Here is an 8,194-nt window from a genome sequence, read left to right as displayed (position 1 = left end):
ATATGTCCGCTTCCGTGTTCCCAGCTACAAATTGGGACCACGCTATCTTGGTCCTTTCAAAATTTTGTGCCAGATTAATCCTGTCTCTTATAAACTTCTTCTCCCTCCTTCTCTTCGTATTCCTAATGCCTTTCACGTTTCTCTTCTTAAACCACTCATCATCAACCGTTTCTCTCCTAAACTTATCTCTCCCACTCCTGTCTCCGGTTCTTCAGACATCTTTCCCGTAAAGGAGATACTGGCCTCCAAAAAGGTCAGAGGAAAAACCTTCTTTTTGGTTGACTGGGAGGGCTGTGGTCCTGAAGAGAGATCCTGGGAACCTGAGGACAATATCCTAGATAAAAATCTGGTCCTCAGGTTCTCAGGCTCCAAGAAGAGGGGGAGACCCAAGGGGGGGGTACTGTTACGCCGAGCGCTCCGGGTTCCCGCTCCTCCCCGGAGCGCTCGCTACACTCTCGCTCCCGCAGCGCCCCGGCCAGATCCACTGACCGGGTGCGCTGCGATACCGCCTCCAGCCGGGATGCGATTCGCAATGCGGGTGGCGCCCGCTCGCGATGCGCACCCCGGCTCCCGTACCTGACTCGCTCTCCGTCGGTCCTGTCCCGGCGCGCGCGGCCCCGCTCCCTAGGGCGCGCGCGCGCCGGGTCTCTGCGATTTAAAGGGCCACTGCGCCGCTGATTGGCGCAGTGGTTCTAATCAGTGTGTTCACCTGTGCACTCCCTATGTATACCTCACTTCCCCTGCACTCCCTCGCCGGATCTTGTTGCCATTGTGCCAGTGAAAGCGTTCCCTTGTGTGTTCCTAGCCTGTGTTCCAGACCTCCTGCCGTTGCCCCTGACTACGATCCTTGCTGCCTGCCCCGACCTTCTGCTACGTCCGACCTTGCTTCTGTCTACTCCCTTGTACCGCGCCTATCTTCAGCAGTCAGAGAGGTTGAGCCGTTGCTAGTGGATACGACCTGGTCACTACCGCCGCAGCAAGACCATCCCGCTTTGCGGCGGGCTCTGGTGAATACCAGTAGTGACTTAGAACCGGTCCACTAGCACGGTCCACGCCAATCCCTCTCTGGCACAGAGGATCCACCTCCTGCCAGCCGGCATCGTGACAACACCCGACACCGCTTCTGTTGCCTACTCCCCGATTCTCTACGGGGAATGACCCCAGGAAAATATTGCCTTGGAACTATTCTGTTCTCAGATCCTGTGGCTCTGCTTCCCTCCCCTTCCTGATCCCCAAACAGAAAGTCCTTAATAACATTTTCCTGGAATTGCAGGTATGTGCATGTATTTCCTGCACGTTTGTACACCACAAATGAATTGTACATGGTAATTTGGAAGAGGTGCAGTGCCAATTTTTTATACCAGGTCTTAGGTATGCGTAGGGCAGTGTACAGCTACAAGGCCGGATCTGAAAGACCCACCCCTCCCATGAACTTATTATAGTCCTGGATACACACAGGTTTAGGGGCACTCTCTGTGGTACCACGGACTTGGACAGGGGTGGATCTGTCTGGGTTTAAGGTGGTTAGTACAAGGACATCACGCTTGTCCCGGTACTTGACAAGCATCATGTTGTCCTTGCACACAGGCTTGCTTTCCCCCTTCTTCAACTTCTGTCGTACAAAAATTTTAGGCAAATCCCTTTGGTTTTGCCTGATGGTACCACAGGCCACAGTCCCCTTGGCAAACAGGAATTGTAGTAATGGGACGCTAGTGTAAAAATTATCAAGGTAGATGTTATACCCTTGATCTAGCATGGGGTGAATTAGATCCCATACTATTTTTCCAGTTGTTGCTAGTACGGGGGGACAATCTGGGGGCTCTATTTTAGAGTCTTTCCCCTCATAAACTCTAAATTTGTGTGAATAGCCTGTTGCGCTCTCACACAATTTATAACGTTTTACCCCATACCTGGCCCGTTTGTTAGGCAGGTATTGCCTAAAGTGCAACCTTCCTTTGAAGTGCACAAGAGATTCGTCCACTGCAATCTCTTTTTCTGGGGTGTACACTTCTGAAAATTTTTGATTTAAATAGTTTACAAGGAGCCGAATTTTATATATGCGATCGAAATTTGGATCACTGGGAGGTGGAAAATTTTCATTATTAGCATAATGTAGAAATTTGAGGAGGGCTTCAAACCGAGCCCTTGGCATGACCGACCGGTACAGTGGAGTATGGTAAAGCATATCATTACTCCAATAGGAGTGAATTGTGGGCTTTTTAATTATGCCCATGTTAAACAAAAGGGCGAACATTTTTTTTTTTTTAGCTCTAGTGGATTGGTTGGCGTCCATCGGTAAGGCTTAGCATAATATGCCTGTGGATTGGCCGCAATGAATTGCTGAGCATACCGGTTGGTTTCCTCCACTATCAAATTAAGCAACTCTTCTGAAAAGAAGAGCTGAAAAAAATCCACTTCTTTTAACCCCGTGGTGTCAACACGGATGCCTGCAGTGGCCACGAACTCAGACAAATGGGGTATAAAGTTTGAAGCTGGAGCCCACTCAGAGAGGGCACTAGGACCTGGCTCAATACTGGTACTAGGACCTGGCCTAGGGCGGTGGCGGGGAGGTTCCTCATCAGAATCAGAGGAGGAGGAGAAAGAAGAAGAGGGCAAATATAGTAACTCTTCCCCACTATCTGAACCAGAGGAAGATGCCAAGAAGGCATATGCCTATTCAGTGCTGTACATGCGATGCCTTGACATATTGCATGTACAACAGTAAAACTATATATTTTTTGTATTTTTATTTTTTATAATTTTTTTTTACTTTTTTTTTTTTACGGAAGCAAACAACCAAAATGTAACCGTGCTGCGAACAGCAAAACAGTGGCGAACTGTCACCACTGTCCTAAATCCCTAGAACTAAGCTCTAGATGTGAAGAGTATAGATAAAAAACTGTAACAGCACCACTAGTACTATAAGATGTCACTAATAACTAATATATATTTTATATATTTTTTCTTTTTTACTTTTTTTTTACAACTACGGAAAAATAAAAAGCGCCACTAGAAGTAAAAAAAAAAAAAAAACAGTGGCGAACTGTCACTGCTGTCACAAATCAGTGACGCACTAGGTAAAAATGTAAAAGGGTAGTATGGAGGTGTGCGAGGTGGTGATGGGATGAAAGGGTGACAGTCACTTCAGGGGCACTGACAGTAATTTATATTATTCTTCACTGTCACTGTTATGGTCAGTGACAGACTTACATTTTTTCACTGTAGATTGTTCACAGGTTACAGCAGCAGTTGATGAATAAATGAACAAATGAATGAATGAATGAACAAATGAATGAATGAACAAATGAATGAATGAATGAACAAATGAATGAATGAATGAACAAATGAATTAATGAACAAATGAATGAATGAATGAACAAATGAATGAATGAACAAATGAATGAATGAATGAATCGGCAGCAGGGTACAGGGCACTGTAACACTTCTGGGAACTGAAACTTATTACTGTACTGTACTGTAAAATGTAACTATATTCAGTTACAGTTACAAGAATCTTCACTGCAGCCTGTCAGATCACACAGGCTGCAGACTTCAGACAGGGAGGACAGCAGCAGGGTAAGGGGCACTGCTGGGCACTGCTGGGCACTAGACTGTCACTGTTATATACAGTGACAGTCACTAGGATCTTCACTGCAGCCTGTCAGATCGCACAGGCTGCAGACTTAGGAGGCAGCAGGTGGGCACTGAGGGGCACTACTGGGGCACAGATTTATACAAGACTGTCACTGTTATATACAGTGACAGTCGCTAGGATCTTCACTGCAGCCTGTCAGATCGGACAGGCTGCAGACTTCAGACGGTGGCAGCAGCAGCAGTGTATGGGGCACTACAGGGGGGCTTCTTAGTACTTTTACTTAAAATTTTAGCTTTTAAAAAAAGCTTTTAACAATCTTCTGTCACTCTGCTACAGTGTAACACTCTAACACCGGCTCCGATCGCTATTCTGACTGAACTGAAAGCTTCGGAGCCGGTGTTAGTGTTACAAAGACACAGAGACACTGTTATTGGTCCACAGGGACCAATCAGAGGGCTCTAATCCCAGGACCAATCAAAGATGGTCCTGGAATGTCAGGCAGAACTCGTCTCCCGCCGCTAGCCGCGGGATTTCTACCAGTTAACCCGTGCGATGCCGGGTTAACTGTATGCCTTTTATAAACGGCGGTTTGCACGAATGCACTGCACAACCCGCCGTTTATAAACGGCAGTCTGCGGGAAGGGGTTAAGCCAGGTCTAACCTGGCTTAGGTTTGAAACTTTTTGAAAGGGTTTGCATTCACACTTCATAAATTAGTGACCACTGCAAGGTTAAAACTGAAAGGTAAGACTGTTTGGTACTTTCTGCATACCCACAAAAGTCGCATAAAAAAAGTGCCTCGGCATATGTGCGACATTTTGTGCGCCCTGCGTAAGCAAAAAAACAAACAAACTCTAAATGCAATGATAAATATCCCCCAATAACCTTTACATATACTGAATTGTTTATAAAATGTATGAAGTGCTGCCATTTTAACCCTCATTTTAAATTGTGCACTTCATTCTAAGGGTGCGTTCACACAGTGAATTCTCCGCTCCAAACTAATTCACATCTCCTCTGCCCATTGACTTTAATGTTTTTTCCATTGTCCTGTTCACACTGTGAAAATTCTGCTAGCGGAATTCCGACGCTGAATTCCGTTCCTCTTGAAGAATGAGCATGTTCATTCTTCAAGCGGAATCCGCTAGCAGAAATCAATAGAAGTCAATGGTCAATGGACATTCGCGCGGAATTTGTGCGGAAATGGCTGAAAAACCCTCCACTTCTTTCTCTCCCATTTCCGCGTGCAATTCCACGCAAATTCCACGCAAAATAAGATTCTTTTTTCCGCCAGTAAATTTTTTGGCGTGAATTACTCTTGATTTACTTATTTTGAACATACCCTAATACTAAGTCCGTATTTGTATGCAACATACCGTATATTCCGGCGTATAAGACGACTTTTTAACCCCGACTTTATTTCAGAAAAGTCGGGGGTCGTCTTATTACGCCGGGTATTGGGGTCTGGAATAGGAAAACTTATGACTATCTGCCCGGGCCAGCTCCCGTGTGTGGGGTCTGGCCAGAGCAGATAAAAACTAATTACTGATACTAAAAACCAGGGTGTCTCCAGCTGTTGTGAAACTACAACTCCCAGCATGCCCGGACAGCCTTTGCCGGTCGGGGCATGCTTGTAGTTGTAGTTACACAACAGCTGGAGGCACCCTGGTTTTTAGTATCACGGTAGCAGATAATCATAGTTTTTCCTATGCCGGACATCCCTGTGTCCCGAAAGATCTTTTCGGGACATCGGGATGTCTGTCGGTCACTCACCATTCCCCGACCGACGCGCGTCCTCCTGCAGTCCTCCTCCGCTTCTCCGCCTCTATGGTTGTACGCACGGGACGTCAGTGATGTCCTCCTGCGACCATAGAGACGCAGGAGGACCAGGAGGACCGCAGTACTATTGCAGGAGGACGCACGCCGGCCGAGGCCTGGTGAGTGACCGGCGGCGCGTCATCTTCTTCAGTGATCCGGTCACCGCTCCTACAGGCCCGGGACTGCTGCTATGGTCCATAGCAGTAGATGGTGACCCCGGGCCGGAGGAGCGGTAATCAGAACACTGTGGGGGCAGTACAGACATACAGCCTCCAGCCATACATTGTATATGGCTGGAGGCTGTATGTCTGTGGGGGGGGGGGGGGACTGTCTACTAATATGGGGGAGCTGCCTACTAATGTGGGGTAACTCCCAACCTAATGTGGGGTTACTCCTGACCTAATGTGGGGGAAGCTGCCTACTATTTGGGGGGGAACTGTCGACCTAATGTGGGGGAACTGCTGACCTAATGTGGGGGGAGCTGCCTACTATTGTGGAGGAACTGCTGACCTAATATGGGGGGGAACTGCTGACCTAATGTGGGGGGAACTGCTGACCTAATGAGGGGGGAGCTGCCTAATATTGTGGGGGAACTGCTTACTATTGTGGGGGAACTGCTGACCTAATGTAGGGGAGCTGCCTACTAATGTGTGGGATCTGCTGACTTAATGTGGGGGAACTGCCTACTATTGTGGGGGAGCTGCCTACTATTGTGGGGGAACAGCCGACCTAATGTGGTGGAACTACAACCTAATGTGGGGGAACTGCAACCTAATGTGGGGGAACTGCCTACTAATGTGAGGGAGTTGGCAACCTAATGTGGGGGAACTGCCAACTTAATATGGGGGAACTGCCAACCTAATATGGGGGAACTGCAACCTAATGTGGGGGAACATGCTGCCTACCTAATGTGGGAGAACTATACTGGCTATCTGATGTGGGGGGAACTACAAGGTACTGTACATCGCGGTAGAAGGGGTAGTCTTATACGGCGAGTATATCCCAAACTCTATATTTTAACTGTAAAAGTTGGGGGTCGTCTTATACGCCGGCATATACAGTATTTATAATCTAAGACTTCTTTATTTTAGGACACTACAAAGGTATCATGATGTGACTGTGGCATTTGTGTCTGAGGGAGACTCCACTTCCATGATTCGAATATATATCCCCTCATCTCATTTACATCCAAAATGTAATCCTGGGGAAACATTAGATAAACTTGTAAACCAAAAGACTGAAAATCCTCACATCAGGATATGTGCACAACAAAGGTTTTTTTTTTTATCATTCCCTTCTAATGTGCTGGGTTTATGCATGCAGATTTCAGGTAAGACAGACACTTATCAGTAGCTGGGATTGTCAACAATAGGTTTAACCTGCCTATTGTGTTGGGGTAAACTAATTTCTAAAGAACAATGGACAGGGCTGGTTTTAGGCTTAGCTTGGCCCTAGGCAAAATCAAAAGAGGGGCCCCAAAAGTCGTAATAGTGCACTAACCAGATTTGCACATTTTTGATCACTTCAAATACCATTAAAAATATCTAAAAAACTATTGAAAAGTCCCATCAAAACAAAAATGGTACCGATAAAAACTACAAATCAAAGCGCAAAAAATTAGTTCTCATACGTCCTCATATACAGAAAAATAAAAGAGTTATAGGGATCAGAATAATAAAATTTTATATTTTTGTATAGTTCCCCCGCATTAGGTTGGCAGTATAGTTCCCCACATTAGGTTGGCAGTATAGTTCCCCACATTAGGTTGGCAGTATAGTTCCCCACATTAGGTTGGCAGTATAGTTCCCCACATTAGGTTGGCAGTACAATTACCCCCACATTAGGTGCAGTATAGTTCTCCACATTAGGTGCAGTATAGTTCTCCACATTAGGTGCAGTATAGTTCCCCACATTAGACAGACAGTATAGTTCCCCCACATTAGGTGCAGTACATTTCCCCCACATTAGGTGCAGTATAGTTCCCCCAACTTAGGTGCAGTATAGTTCCCCCACATTAGGTTGGCAGTACAGTTCACTAGTGTTGAGCGGCATAGGCCATATTCGAATTTGCGAATATTCGTGAATATATGGACGAATATTCGTCATATATTCGCGAATATTCGCATATTCGTTATATTCTCGTTTTATTTTCGCATATGCGAAAATACGCGTATGCGAAAATTAACATGTGAAAATTTGCATATACAAAATTAGCATACGCGAAATTCGCATATGCGAACATTTGCATATGCGTATTTTCGCATATGCGAATTTTCACACGTCAGTCTCACACAGTAGTATTACAGCCTTCTTTACACCACACAACCTGGAAGCAGAGAGGGGTGATCACTGTGATGTGTACTGTGAAAAAATAAATAAATAAATAAAACGAATATTCGTAATTACGAATATATAGCGCTATATTCGCGAAATTCGCGAATTCGCGAATATGCGATATTCGCGAATAATATTCGAATTGCTAATATTCGCGAGCAACACTACAGTTCACCCACATTAGGTGCAGTACAGTTCCCCCCACATTAGGTGCAGTACAGCTCCCCCACATTAGGTGCAGCAGTTCCCCCCACATTAGGTGCAGCAGTTCCCCCCCACATTAGGTGCAGTACAGTTCCCCCCACATAAGGTGCAGTACAGTTCCCCCCACATAAGGGGCAATACAGTTCCCCCCACATTAGGTGCAGTACCGTTCCCCCACATTAGGTGCAGTACAGTTCCCCGACAATAGGTGCAGTACAGTTCCTCCACATTAGGTGCAATACAG

This window comes from Hyla sarda, chromosome 6 (assembly GCF_029499605.1).
Source record: "Hyla sarda isolate aHylSar1 chromosome 6, aHylSar1.hap1, whole genome shotgun sequence".
NCBI classification, from domain to species: domain Eukaryota; kingdom Metazoa; phylum Chordata; class Amphibia; order Anura; family Hylidae; genus Hyla; species Hyla sarda.
Note: the sequence above shows the minus strand (reverse complement) of the source record.